The sequence below is a fragment of the Ranitomeya imitator genome, chromosome 2, assembly GCF_032444005.1.
Source record: "Ranitomeya imitator isolate aRanImi1 chromosome 2, aRanImi1.pri, whole genome shotgun sequence".
Lineage (NCBI taxonomy): Eukaryota > Metazoa > Chordata > Amphibia > Anura > Dendrobatidae > Ranitomeya > Ranitomeya imitator.
The window spans coordinates 536627892-536643391 of NC_091283.1; positions in this window are offsets into that span (position 1 = coordinate 536627892).

Here is a 15500-nt window from a genome sequence, read left to right on the forward strand (position 1 = left end):
ACGCTGCATTAGACCTACAAATTGGGTATGGGGTGTAGAGAGATGGTGTGTTCCACTCCAAGGTGTTCTCCAGGTTGCCTTTCCTGAACTTCTATCTTCAGGCTCTCATTAAATTGTGGTTAAACGGAACAACTGCATTTGGCGTACTAGTTGGGTTGGGGCCTACTATCGGTGTCTGACACTCCTTGCTGTTCTCCTCCACTGAACAAAGCTGTGCCGCCTGTTTACTACTGTTGCCAATTTTGAACTGCATTTCGACTACTTACTGATTTGGGCCTACTCTCTGTGTCAGCCTCTCATTCCAGTTGTCCTCCACTGCAATGCCCCCTGATTAGTCCTGTGTTACCAATTTTGAACTGCATTTAGCCCACTTTATTCTTTGGGCCTATATCTGTGTTTCCTCCTCATCCTGCCCATTGCCCAGCCAGTGATAGATGAGTCTGCTGGTACATTGACCTATAACGCAACATTTCCCGTGCACGCTACACTGCAAGATTGTGACCCTGCTGAAAGTCAGGTCCCCCTTCCCGCATACCATACCACCTTACACGGGGACAAACAGGAAGGTGCAGATGAAAGTGCAGGTTCCTTCATCAGGTGGGGGGAGGAATACTAGTTGGCGACGTCACTGGCACAGGGCCTCTCATGGTACGCAAAAGTGTTGCTGCCGGTGGGAGGCGCCCCCGCCGTGCAAACACACCGCTGTACTTTGAGGGGCCCTGTGCCAGTGCCAATGCCAACGAGTGGGCCCCCCCTGCTTGCTCAGGTTCACAGCACTTGCAAAGTTGAAATACTTACCTCTCCCTGCTCCACTGCCGTGACGTGGTCCAGATTTCCTGGGCCCACTAATTACTTGAACCAGCCCTACCCACCACAACTTTAGCCAAATGACCCCCAATTTCAAATGCCTTCCAATTATTATAAGGTAAATTACGCTTGACAAGCTTCATTAAGAAGAATGGATGGTTTTGACATTAAAATGGGCACTCTAGGTGTTTTCCTGGCCCCCACTCACTGCCGACTATGCTGCCCCATTGACTTGCATTGGGTTTCGTGTTTCGGTCGATCCCGACTTTACGTCATAATCGGCCGATTTCACTCGACCCGACTTTTGAGATAGTCGGGTTTCGCGAAACCCGGCTCGACTCTAAAAAGGTCAAGGTCGCTCAACTCTAGTTAAAACCACTATTTAATAATCCTTTATTAAAATTACGCTACAACGTGTACATATAAAAGGCCAGACAGGTATATATTAATTCTAAGCTAGGATGGGACCTATAAATAAATTGAACGGATCTATATTAATTTATAAAATATAAAAACTAAAATTAGAATAGGATCAGTTTGGATGATCAGACGGATCACCAAGAGGTACTGTCTGAAGATATGTACCTCAGTACCTGTAATCAAATTAAATAGAGTAAAATCTATAATATAATATATAATATATAAAATAACTCCTATTAGGCTAATATATTACATAAAAGGTTAAAAGAATAATCATACTATTGAAATGCATATAGCTCAATTTCCTGGTTGAGCCCTTTAGGGGCCAAACTGTCCAGAGTAAAAATCCATTTGGATTCCACCCTGGACATCAATTTTAGGAAATCACCTCCCCTAGGATTTTGTTGGACTGCTTGTATACCACAAAACAAAACATTCGTGCAGGATCGGTTATGTTGTTCTAGAAAGTGGCGGGATAAGGGGTGTCCTTTAAAGCCTTTCTGGATATTGTCCAGATGTTCTTTAATCCTGACCTTCAAAGGCCTCTTAGTTCGGCCAACGTATATCTTCTTGAAAGGGCAAATGAGTGTGTAAATGACCCCAACTGTTTCACAAGAGATCAAATCTTTTATAGAGAAACTTTTGGTGCCACTAGAATCTTTAAATGTTGTTTGGGTAAATTTTCTTCGGGATGTGCGTATACAGCAAAAGCAATGTCCACATGATGTGAAGCCCACAGGGCGGTGGTTTGCCACTGATGTGGATACACCCTTTTTTAAGATTGGTTTTGTTGTAGGTGCTACAAGGAGACCCAGATTTGGTTCCCTCGTGTAAACAAATCTGGGGTTCTTGGATAAGAGATCCTCAATGATTTTGTCCCCTTGTAAAATGGGCCAGTGTTTCCTAACTATATTCGTGAATTTCTTATACCCTGAATGAAACTGAGTTACTATCGATAATTTATTGATCTGTTGATGTATCTCTTCGGGAGGGTTATCATTGCCTATTTTGTAGATCAAAATTTCCCTGGGTATTTGGCTAACTGCCCGTCTAGCTTCATTCAAGATTTCTGGGTCATATCCCTTGGCTTCAAAGTATTTAGTGACATGTGATGTTTCATCAATATAATCCTTAAGATCCGTGCAGTTCCTTCTAATACGGGTATATTGGCCCCTAGGGATGTTGGTGAGCCAGACTGGGAGGTGACAGCTTTGGATGTGTATATAGCTGTTTGAGTCCGCCTCCTTGTGGAAACATTTGGTTTTTAGTGTGTTGTTTTCCACATAGATTGTAAGATCCAGAAAGTTAATTTGAGAATGGCTTACAGTAGGTGTAAATTCCAGACCAAATGGATTATTGTTTAGATTGGAAATGAAAAGATCAAGATCAGTAGTTGTACCCTCCCAAATAAACAAAATATCGTCGATGAATCGATACCACAGTTTCAAACCAGTATGTAGTGAACCTTCTTTAAAGATGTATTGTTGCTCCCAGTTGCCTACATATAGGTTTGCATAACTTGGCGCGAAACGCGTGCCCATCGCGATGCCCCACGTTTGCAAGTAGTGTTAGTTCTCATACTGAAAATGGTTATGTTTGAGTATGAACTCTATACTCTCCAAAATGAATTGGATTTGGGATTCTTTGTATATGCCCAGGGAATGAAGGAATAACTGTGCTGATTTGCAACCCATTTCATGGTTAATTACGGTGTATAGAGACTTGATGTCAAGGGTACCTAAAATAAAATGGCTTTGCCAAACGATAGATTCCAAAATTTGTATGGTGTGGGTGGTGTCCTTGAGATAAGCCGGAATCAGTGGCATGCATTTTTGGAGATGTAAATCCACATATTTCGAAAGGTTGGCCGTGAGACAGTTTATGCCTGATATAATGGGGCGGCCTGGTGGGTTTACAGTATCTTTGTGAATTTTCGGTACATGGTAAAAAATGGCTATTGTCGGGGTTTTGTTATTGATAAAATAGAATTCCTTTTTATTTAGGATTCCCAATGATTTGCCTTTTATGGCTAGACAATTAAGCTTGTGTGTGTATTTGATAGTGGGGTCGGACAACAATTTTTTATATGTTATGGTATCACTGAGAAGTCTTAGTGCTTCATGGTGATATGCAGCACGATCTAGCACAACAATGCCTCCCCCTTTGTCCGCAGGGCGGATGACAATGTTGTGATTGGCTTGTAGGTCCACAATCGCTTTCTTTTAGTTGGTACTAAGGTTATGTGGTGTATATTTGGAATGATTTACGTTAAGTTTTTTGATGTCTGCAGTGACCAAGGTCTCAAAGGACCGGAAGGAATTAGAATACTCATTGATAGGGTTGAACTTGGATCGAGGGGCCAAATTGGTGTGGATGAATTCTGTAGTGGTGGTAGAATGGGTACTGGTTGTATTGTTTGTATTGGTGCCCTTCTTTAAGAAATATTTTTTTAAAGCCAAATTGCGCATAAATTTTTTAATGCTAATGAATAGATTAAATGGATTAGCTTTAGTTGTAGGTGCAAATTTGAGGCCTTTTGCAATAGGTTCTCACTTGTGGTGAGCTGATATGAACTCAAATTGAAGATTTTTTGGGTATAGGCTTGGGATTTGTTCATTACGTTTTTCTTTTGGGCGAGTTTCCCGCCCCTCTTACCTCTTTTGGTTTTGAACTGTGAGGATGGAAAAAATCCCGTTTGATTGTCGAATGTATAATGGGTTTTAAGCTTTTTCTTTTGGCTATAGGATTTTTGTTGATAAGCCTATTTGGTATCTTCCTCAGATAGGTATTGGGATTTGTGCCTCCTATTTGTTTATTTTTCATGTTTGTTTGGTTAGGAAGTTTGCTTCTGAATATTTTTCCAATGAAGCAATTTCCCTGCGCTGTAACGCAACTACTATATATTTTCCATGAGCGCAGGTGGGTCATTAGCATATAGTCTTTAGTCCAATTATCCCAAACAGGGTATAGCACAGACCCTGCCACCCCACCAGCAGCTTCATACCCCTCTTTTTCCATCTCCCTCAATCAGCCTCTTCCCCTTTTCTTCTGTTGTATAGTATATAGCACAGCCACGTAGTATATAGCACAGCCATGCATATATATATCACACAGCCACATAGTACATAGCACAGCCCACGTAATGTAGAGCACAGCGACATAGTATATAGCCCACGCAGTATGTAACACAGCCCACGTAGTATAGAACACAGCCCACATAGTATATAGCAATGTGGGCACCATATTTCTGTTAAAAAATAATTAAAATAAAAATAGTTATATACTCACCTTCCGGCAGCCCCCGGATGCAGCCGAGGCTTTTAGCGATGCTGCGTTCCCAGTAATGCCTTGCGGCAATATCCTGTGATCATGTAGTGGTCTCGCGACACTGCTACGTCATCTCCGGTCATTGCTGCAATGCATTCTTGGGATCGGAGCATCGCGAGGAGCGGGAAAGGCTGGCATAGATGGCGGAAGGTGAGAATATAATGATTTTTTTATTTTATTATTATTTTTAACATTATATGTTTTTACTATTGATGCTGCATAGGCAGCATCAATAGTAAAAGGTAAAAGGTTGGTCACACTTATAGGGTTAATAGCAGCATTAACGGACTGTGGTACACCGTGTTATGCCACGTGTAACGCAGTCTGTTTAACGGACTGCTAAAACACTATGTGGGCGCTGACTGGAGGGGAGTATGGAGGGGTCACTGACTGGAGGGGAGAAGGGGGGGCAATCAGCGATGCAGGATTTCCGTTACAGGCAAACAGACAGACGGAAGTACCCCTTAGACAATTCTATATACCGGTGGAGCGCGGTAATTTGCTGATTTGGGAATGAAATAAAAAAATTATGATCATTAGAAACATTTATTTTATATTTTAATTATACTGAACAGTAATGGAATTTTTAAATTACATGGTTTTAAATAGTGTATCTGGCAAATGTCGACCTTCGCTATCCACACACTGCTGCATACGTTTTCTGAAGTTTTCATGAACTCTAACAAGCATGTCCACTGGTATTCTGCCAATTTCAGCTTCAATATTGTTCCTTAGGTCTTCCAAGGTGTTGGGACGGTTGATATACACCTTAGACTTCAGGTAACCCCAAAGGAAAAAATCGCATGGGGCTAAATCTGGTGAGCGTGCTGGCCAGTTCACATCTCCCCTCAAAGAGATAAGCCGTCCAGGAAACATTTGCCTCAAACAATTCATGGTAACCCTCGCTGTGTGTGCAGTGGCACCATCCTGTTGGAACCATGTAACCTCTAGTTCCATTGCCTCAAGAGCCGGCTGAAAATAATCCTGTATCATAGACAAGTACCGTTCGGAGTTCACAGTTATGGCACGACCATTATCCTGAAAAAAGTTAGGACCAATGATGCCTACTCGTGATATGGCGCACCACACAGTGACGCGGTCCGAATGCAGAGGTCTCTCGTGAACTTCTCTGGGGTTTGTTTCACTCCAGTAACGCATATTTTGTTTGTTTACACACCCACTGAGGTGAAAATGTGCCTCATCAGAAAAAAACACAATTGCGTCACGGGGTATCGTTGCTAACATGTCTTCACAAGAGGTCCGCCGTGTCAAATAGTCCCATGCTGACAAATGTTGGACCACGCACATTTTATACGGGTGAAAATTCAGTTCATCATGAAGAATCCGGTGGAGAGAATGTCTTGAAATGCCAAGAGCAAATGATTGCTTCCGAGCAGAGCGTTTCGGAGATTGCAGTACTGCTGCTCTAACTCTCTCGATGTTTTGTGGTGTTGTAATCCTTCTCTCAGGTCCCCTTCGTACACATGACACATTTCCTGCTGTTCTGAATGCATTCACCCAATTTACAATTGATTGCCGTCCAGGAACACGTCCGCGTGGAGGAACAGCGAATTGTAAACGAAAAGCACGCTGCACTGCAATGATCGAGTGGGCATTTGAAAAATACGCTTCAACACAAAATGACCTCTCCTCACGTGTCCACTGCATGATGGCAACTGAAAGGCAGAGGAATACAAATCTCCCATCAGCCACTGTAAGCCACACCCACTCTCCCCTCTCTTCGACCGACAGTGCCGCCACAGCATGCAGTGCAAAAAAGCAAATTACCGCGCTCCACCCTGTAGATTGGTTTAAAAACAAGATTGTTGTTGGCAGCGAGGAGTGTGGGGTTTTTGTGGAGTTAGAAGTGATCGTACGGCAGGATATATGTTGTAATCTGGACGTGGATAAGCCGTACCCTCACTGTTACTTTTCTGAGAACTAATTATTGTGAACAGCCTGCAGCTTCCTTGGATGATTCGTCGCCCAATCGTGTAATTTTCGGGACGATAGGGGCCAGCTGAGAGCTATGATAATGTGTGCAAGTACTGTAAAGCGCTGCAGATTATGTTAGCACTATATAAAAAATAAAAATTATTATTATTCACTACAAAGATCACAGCACTTGTTTCTGTATGACTCATGGCCTGTGATCTTTGTGATTATTGCATGGCCACTCCAACCTGTTGGCCATAGGAAGGCAGCCTTTCTGCCTTATGGATACAGGGGGGCCAACCTTACACATGTGCTTTGCATGGCTCGCATCATGAACCTGATGGTACAGCAATTCCTCCGCCACTGTCCTAGCCTGGATGTGCTGCTGCAGAAACCCACTGTTGTGCTGACTTCCACCATTCCACTTCAGTTGGTATAGAGATCTTTCGGACTACCAGTTAACCAGTTGATATACGATATGATCAAACCGTGGAATTAAACTGCACATATTGCAGAGACTTTGGCAGCAGCTCTGAGACCTGGTGCAGGATGACATTTTTCATAGCCTGGACATGGTGCAATTCACACTTGCATACTGGATACAGATGAAGGACCTCTGCACCCTTCTGTACTTTTTCTTAATGGCTACTAAGATGGTTAGCCATCACCAGCGATGGTGATGATGCCATCACCAGCATCCCTATTACAGTCATCTACATGCTGGAGCACACTGTAAATAGTGTGGGTGAACAGGTGGTGGTCCTGAGGGAAGAAGAGGAAGCAAATACCTTTAGGATTAACAATATCTATAAGTTCAGGTCTGTCGTCTCACAGACATATGCCATGGGAGGAAGAAATGGAGAAGGACCGTGAAAAGGACTAGAAGGAGGAGGTGATGAATGCGCAACAGTTAGAAGATGAAGACGATAATCATTCCCTCTATGTTGTCCATGGTTGTCAGAAGGGGATGTAGGAAGAAATGCTTGAGTTACACCACCAACACACTGTGGAGTTTGACCTCATGAAAGAGACTGACCCATGAGCGCCTTCTTGCAGCACTATCTGCAACAGCATTGTTACCCGTATAGTTATGATTCCAAATAGTGTTGAGTCTGACTACTAGTGTGACGCTAGTCACTTCTCACAGCTAAGCTGTGAGTCAGAGTGGTCAGGGAGTCCAAGGTCACAAATCAGGAGGGCATGTCATAAATAGTGTTGAGCATTCCGATACCGCAAGTATCGGGTATCGGCCGATACTTGCGGTATCGGAATTCCGATACCGAGATCCGATATTTTTGTGATATCGGGTATCGGTATCGGAAGTGTAAAATAAAGAATTAAAATAAAAAATATTGTTATATTCACCTCTCCGGCGGCCCCTGGACATCAGCGGGAGGATCCGGCGTCCGGCACGGCTTCTTTCTTCAAAATGCGCGCCTTTAGGACCTGTGGTATGACGTCCCGGCTAGAGTTGAGCGACCTTGACCTTTTTAGAGTCGAGCCGGGTTTTGCGAAACCCGACTATGTCCAAAGTCGGGTCGAGTGAAATCGGCCGATTATGACGTAAAGTCGGGATCGACCGAAACACGAAACCCAATGCAAGTCAATGGGGCAGCATAGTCGGCAGTGAGTGGGGGCCAGGAAAACACCTAGAGTGGCCATTTTAATGTCAAAACCATCCATTCTTCTTAATGAAGCTTGTCAAGCGTAATTTACCTTATAATAATTGGAAGGCATTTGAAATTGGGGGTCATTTGGCTAAAGTTGTGGGGGGTAGGGCTGGTTCAAGTAATTAGTGGGCCCAGGAAATCTGGACCACGTCACGGCAGTGGAGCAGGGAGAGGTAAGTATTTCAACTTTGCAAGTGCTGTGAACCTGAGCAAGCAGGGGGGGCCCACTCGTTGGCATTGGCACTGGCACAGGGCCCCTCAAAGTACAGCGGTGTGTTTGCACGGCGGGGGCGCCTCCCACCGGCAGCAACACTTTTGCGTACTATGAGAGGCCCTGTGCCAGTGACGTCGCCAACTAGTATTCCTCCCCCCACCTGATGAAGGAACCTGCACTTTCATCTGCACCTTCCTCTTTGTCCCCGTGTAAGGTGGTATGGTATGCGGGAAGAGCAACCTGACTTTCAGCAGGGTCACAATGTTGTTGTGTAGCGTGCACGGGGAATGTTGCGTTATGGGTCAATGTACCAGCAGACTCATCTATCACTGGCTGGGCAATGGGCACGATGAAGTGGAAACACAGATATAGGCCCAAAGAAGAAAGTGGGCTAAATGCAGTTCAAAATTGGTAACACAGGAATAACCAGGGGGCATTGCAGTGGAGGACAACTGGAATGAGAGGCTGACACAGAGAGTAGGGCCAAATCAGTAAGTAGTCGAAATGCAGTTCAAAATTGGCAACCGTAGTAAACAGGCGGCACAGCTTTGTTCAGTGGAGGAGAACAGCAAGGAGTGGCAGACACCGATAGTAGGCCCCAAACCAACTAGTACGCCAAATGCAGTTGTTCCATTTAACCACAATTTAATGAGAGCCTGAAGATAGAAGCTCAGGAAAGGCAACCTGGGGAACACCTTGGAGTGTAACACACCATCTCTCTCCACCCCATACCCATTTTGTATGGCCTAATGCAGTGTACTTTTCTACAACTACTAAACGAGAGTCGGAAGACCGAAGCAATGGCAAGGAAACCTGGGGAACACCTTAGAGTGTAACACACCCTCTCTCTACACCCCATACCCAATTTGAAGGTCTAATGCAGTGTAGTTTCCAAGAACTACTAAACGAGAGCCGGAAGATCGAAGCTCAGGAAAGGCAACCTGGGGAACACCTTGGAGTGTAACACACCCTCTCGCTACACCCCATACCCAATTTGAAGGCCTAATGCAGCGTAGTTTCCAACAACTACTAAACGAGAGCCGGAAGATCGAAGCTCAGGAAAGGCAACCTGGGGAACACCTTGGAGTGTAACAAACCCTCTCTCTACACCCCATACCCAATTTGTAGGCCTAATGCAGCGTAGTTTCCGACAACTACTAAACGAGAGCATGAAGATCGAAGCTCAGGAAAGGCAACCTGGGGAACACCTTGGAGTGTAACACACCCTCTCTCTACACCCCATACCCAATTTGTAGGCCTAATGCAGCGTAGTTTCCGACAACTACTAAACGAGAGCCGGAATATCGAAGCTCAGGAAAGGCAACCTGGGGAACACCTTGGAGTGTAACACACCCTCTCTCTACGCCCCATACCCAATTTGTAGGCCTAATGCAGCGTAGTTTCCGACAACTACTAAACGAGAGCCGGAATATCGAAGCTCAGGAAAGGCAACCTGGGGAACACCTTGGAGTGTAACACACCCTCTCTCTACACCCCATACCCAATTTGAAGGCCTAATGCAGTGTAGTTTCCAAGAACTACTAAACGAGAGCCGGAAGATCGAAGCTCAGGAAAGGCAACCTGGGGAACACCTTGGAGTGTAACACACCCTCTCGCTACACCCCATACCCAATTTGAAGGCCTAATGCAGCGTAGTTTCCAACAACTACTAAACGAGAGCCGGAAGATCGAAGCTCAGGAAAGGCAACCTGGGGAACACCTTGGAGTGTAACAAACCCTCTCTCTACACCCCATACCCAATTTGTAGGCCTAATGCAGCGTAGTTTCCGACAACTACTAAACGAGAGCATGAAGATCGAAGCTCAGGAAAGGCAACCTGGGGAACACCTTGGAGTGTAACACACCCTCTCTCTACACCCCATACCCAATTTGTAGGCCTAATGCAGCGTAGTTTCCGACAACTACTAAACGAGAGCCGGAATATCGAAGCTCAGGAAAGGCAACCTGGGGAACACCTTGGAGTGTAACACACCCTCTCTCTACGCCCCATACCCAATTTGTAGGCCTAATGCAGCGTAGTTTCCGACAACTACTAAACGAGAGCCGGAATATCGAAGCTCAGGAAAGGCAACCTGGGGAACACCTTGGAGTGTAACACACCCTCTCTCTACACCCCATACCCAATTTGAAGGCCTAATGCAGTGTAGTTTCCAAGAACTACTAAACGAGAGCCGGAAGATCGAAGCTCAGGAAAGGCAACCTGGGGAACACCTTGGAGTGTAACACACCCTCTCGCTACACCCCATACCCAATTTGAAGGCCTAATGCAGCGTAGTTTCCAACAACTACTAAACGAGAGCCGGAAGATCGAAGCTCAGGAAAGGCAACCTGGGGAACACCTTGGAGTGGAACACACCATCTCTCTACACCCCATACCCAATTTGAAGGCCTAATGCAGAGTAGTTTCCAAGAACTACTAAACGAGAGCCGGAAGATCGAAGCTCAGGAAAGGCAACCTGGGGAACACCTTGGAGTGTAACACAACGTCTCTCTACACGACGGAAGGGCTGATTCTTAGGAAGGAAGGCTGTTGGAAATAAGCATTGCGCGTCCGAGGGTGATTATATTCTTATTAGGTATATACTCACCCTCGGACGCGCCCTGCTTCTTTATTTGGAATGAATGTTTATTTGCAATGTGGTGTTGACTTTCTCTATTATTTTGGTAATTAATGATTTTATTATTTTCATTATTTTGCATCTTCTCGGCAATAATATAAAGAAGACGCGACAGGACAACACTCGGTGGATGCCATATGTGTGTTTTCAATTTAAAAAAACTTTCAGTTAACTACTTGCAGGAGAAAGTAATTGTAGCTGGTGGCCATTTTTAGTACTGTACCAGATTTTAGTTGTGTGTTTGTTTTTAATGTTAAAATGTCTGCATTTGATATCTCACCAGTATTTTCTTTTTTATAAGCAAAATACTTATTTTTATATTTTCTGATGTTGGTTCCAGGGGTACACGGCCAGCAGTGCCCTGGTCAGTGTAGTAGTAGTTGAAAGAATGGACCGCAGACAGGCATCGAAGGCCTAAAATAATAACACATGGCTGTAGGCAATTTTAAATTGGTTCCAGGGGTACACGGACAGCAGTGGTGTGGTCAGTGGAGGCCTAGTGGAAGGAGTGACCGCAGACAGGCATCGAAGGCCTAAAATAATAACACATGGCTGTAGGCAATTTTAAATTGGTTCCAGGGGTACACGGGCAGCAGTGACCTGGTCAGTGTAGTAGTAGTTGAAAGAATGGACCGCAGACAGGCATCGAAGGCCTAAAATAAAAAAATTGGGCTGGCTGTAGGCAATTTTAAATTGGTTCCAGGGGTACACGGGCAGCAGTGGTGTGGTCAGTGGAGGCCTAGTGGAAGGAGTGACCGCAGACAGGCATCGAAGGCCTAAAATAATAACACATGGCTGTAGGCAATTTTAAATTGGTTCCAGGGGTACACGGGCAGCAGTGACCTGGTCAGTGTAGTAGTAGTTGAAAAAATGGACCGCAGACAGGCATCGAATGCCTAAAATAATAACACATGGCTGTAGGCAATTTTAAATTGGTTACAGGGGTACACGGACAGCAGTGACCTGGTCAGTGTAGTAGTAGTTGAAAGAATGGACCGCAGACAGGCATCGAAGGCCTAAAATAAAAAAATTGGGCTGGCTGTAGGCAATTTTAAATTGGTTCCAGGGGTACACGGACAGCAGTGGTGTGGTCAGTGGAGGCCTAGTGGAAGGAGTGACCGCAGACAGGCATCGAAGGCCTAAAATAATAACACATGGCTGTAGGCAATTTTAAATTGGTTCCAGGGTTACACGGGCAGCAGTGACCTGGTCAGTGTAGTAGTAGTTGAAAGAATGGACCGCAGACAGGCATCGAAGGCCTAAAATAATAACACATGGCTGTAGGCAATTTTAAATTGGTTCCAGGGGTACACGGACAGCAGTGGTGTGGTCAGTGGAGGCCTAGTGGAAGGAGTGACCGCAGACAGGCATCGAAGGCCTAAAATAATAACACATGGCTGTAGGCAATTTTAAATTGGTTCCAGGGGTACACGGGCAGCAGTGACCTGGTCAGTGTAGTAGTAGTTGAAAGAATGGACCGCAGACAGGCATCGAAGGCCTAAAATAAAAAAATTGGGCTGGCTGTAGGCAATTTTAAATTGGTTCCAGGGGTACACGGGCAGCAGTGGTGTGGTCAGTGGAGGCCTAGTGGAAGGAGTGACCGCAGACAGGCATCGAAGGCCTAAAATAATAACACATGGCTGTAGGCAATTTTAAATTGGTTCCAGGGGTACACGGGCAGCAGTGACCTGGTCAGTGTAGTAGTAGTTGAAAAAATGGACCGCAGACAGGCATCGAATGCCTAAAATAATAACACATGGCTGTAGGCAATTTTAAATTGGTTCCAGGGGTACACGGGCAGCAGTGACCTGGTCAGTGTAGTAGTAGTTGAAAGAATGGACCGCAGACAGGCATCGAAGGCCTAAAATAAAAAAATTGGGCTGGCTGTAGGCAATTTTAAATTGGTTCCAGGGGTACACGGACAGCAGTGGTGTGGTCAGTGGAGGCCTAGTGGAAGGAGTGACCGCAGACAGGCATCGAAGGCCTAAAATAATAACACATGGCTGTAGGCAATTTTAAATTGGTTCCAGGGGTACACGGACAGCAGTGGTGTGGTCAGTGGAGGCCTAGTGGAAGGAGTGACCGCAGACAGGCATCGAAGGCCTAAAATAATAACACATGGCTGTAGGCAATTTTAAATTGGTTCCAGGGGTACACGGACAGCAGTGGTGTGGTCAGTGGAGGCCTAGTGGAAGGAGTGACCGCAGACAGGCATCGAAGGCCTAAAATAATAACACATGGCTGTAGGCAATTTTAAATTGGTTCCAGGGGTACACGGGCAGCAGTGACCTGGTCAGTGTAGTAGTAGTTGAAAGAATGGACCGCAGACAGGCATCGAAGGCCTAAAATAATAACACATGGCTGTAGGCAATTTTAAATTGGTTCCAGGGGTACACGGGCAGCAGTGACCTGGTCAGTGTAGTAGTAGTTGAAAAAATGGACCGCAGACAGGCATCGAATGCCTAAAATAATAACACATGGCTGTAGGCAATTTTAAATTGGTTCCAGGGGTACACGGACAGCAGTGGTGTGGTCAGTGGAGGCCTAGTGGAAGGAGTGACCGCAGACAGGCATCGAAGGCCTAAAATAATAACACATGGCTGTAGGCAATTTTAAATTGGTTCCAGGGGTACACGGACAGCAGTGACCTGGTCAGTGTAGTAGTAGTTGAAAGAATGGACCGCAGACAGGCATCGAAGGCCTAAAATAAAAAAATTGGGCTGGCTGTAGGCAATTTTAAATTGGTTCCAGGGGTACACGGGCAGCAGTGACCTGGTCAGTGTAGTAGTAGTTGAAAGAATGGACCGCAGACAGGCTTAGAAGGCCTAACATAACAAACTTGGGCTGGCTGTAGGCACTTTTAAATTGGTTCCAGGGGTACACGGGCAGCAGTGGTCTGGTCAGTGGAAGTCTAGTGGAAGGAGTGACCGCAGACAGGCTTCCAAGGCCTAACATAACAAACTTGGGCTGGCTGTAGGCACTTTTAAATTGGTTCCAGGGGTACACGGGCAGCAGTGGTCTGGTCAGTGGAAGTCTAGTGGAAGGAGTGACCGCAGACAGGCTTCCAAGGCCTAACATAACAAACTTGGGCTGGCTGTAGGCACTTTTAAATTGGTTCCAGGGGTACACGGGCAGCAGTGGTCTGGTCAGTGGAAGTCTAGTGGAAGGAGTGACCGCAGACAGGCTTCCAAGGCCTAACATAACAAACTTGGGCTGGCTGTAGGCACTTTTAAATTGGTTCCAGGGGTACACGGGCAGCAGTGGTCTGGTCAGTGGAAGTCTAGTGGAAGGAGTGACCGCAGACAGGCTTCGAAGGCCTAACATAACAAAATTGGGCTGGCTGTAGGCACTTTAAATTGGTTCCAGGGGTACATGGGCAGCAGTGTATGGTCAGTGGAAGTCTAGTGGAAGGAGTGACGGCAGACAGTCTTCGAAGGCCTAACATAACAAAATTGGGCTGACTGTAGGCACTTTTAAATTGGTTCCAGGGTAACACGGCCAGCAGTGGCCTGGTCAGTGTAGTAGTTGTAGAAAGAAGGGACCGCAGACAGGCTTCGAAGGCCTAACATAACAAAAATGTCAAAACAATGGTATTGTCAGTGCCAGGCATTGAAGGATGTCAGCGGCTAGACTACACATTGGTGAAGCTGTGAGAGATAATTTTGCTAGTGGTAGAGCACTGTTTGAGCTGGGGGGGGGAACTGTCTTGTGGCCGGCGGTACAGGCACAGGGCCCCTCATATTACAACGGTGTGTCTGACGTTGGGTGCGCACCACCACCGCCAGAGACACTTTATTGTACTATGAGGGACCCAGTGGCAGTGCCGTCGACCAAAAGCGGCCACACCCACCTCTTCAGACAAACAGCACTCTCAAGGGTCCAAGCGCAAAGTGGCGATAGCACGGCCCCGTGTGGGGAGTTTGGCCATTTCGTGAGGTGGAAACATGTCGTATGCTGGACAATCAGGTGAAGAAAATTACGAGATTGGAAAAGTCATTCAGAATAGTCCACAGGCAAGACCTTTTCATAGGAAAGCTAGGTGTCAGCCGGGCAGGGTGGGGCAAAAGATTTTGAAATCCAGTTGTGGTTCATTTTAATGAAGGTTAGATCATCTACATTTTGGGTAGCCAGACGAGTCCTTTTTTCTGTTAGTATTGAACCTGCAGCACTGAATACTCTTTCTGATAGGACACTAGCTGCCGGGCAAGCAAGCTCCTGCAATGCATATTCTGCCAATTCTGGCCAGGTGTCTAATTTGGATGCCCAGTAATCAAATGGGAATGACGGTTGAGGGAGAACGTCGATAAGGGATGAAAAATAGTTTGTAACCATACTGGACAAATGTTGTCTCCTGTCACTTTGAATTGATGCTGCAGTACCTGTCCTGTCTGCGGTCATAGAAAAATCACTCCACAACCTGGTCAGAAAACCCCTCTGTCCAACGCCACTTCTGATTTCTGCCCCTCTAACACCTCTGGTCTGCTGGCC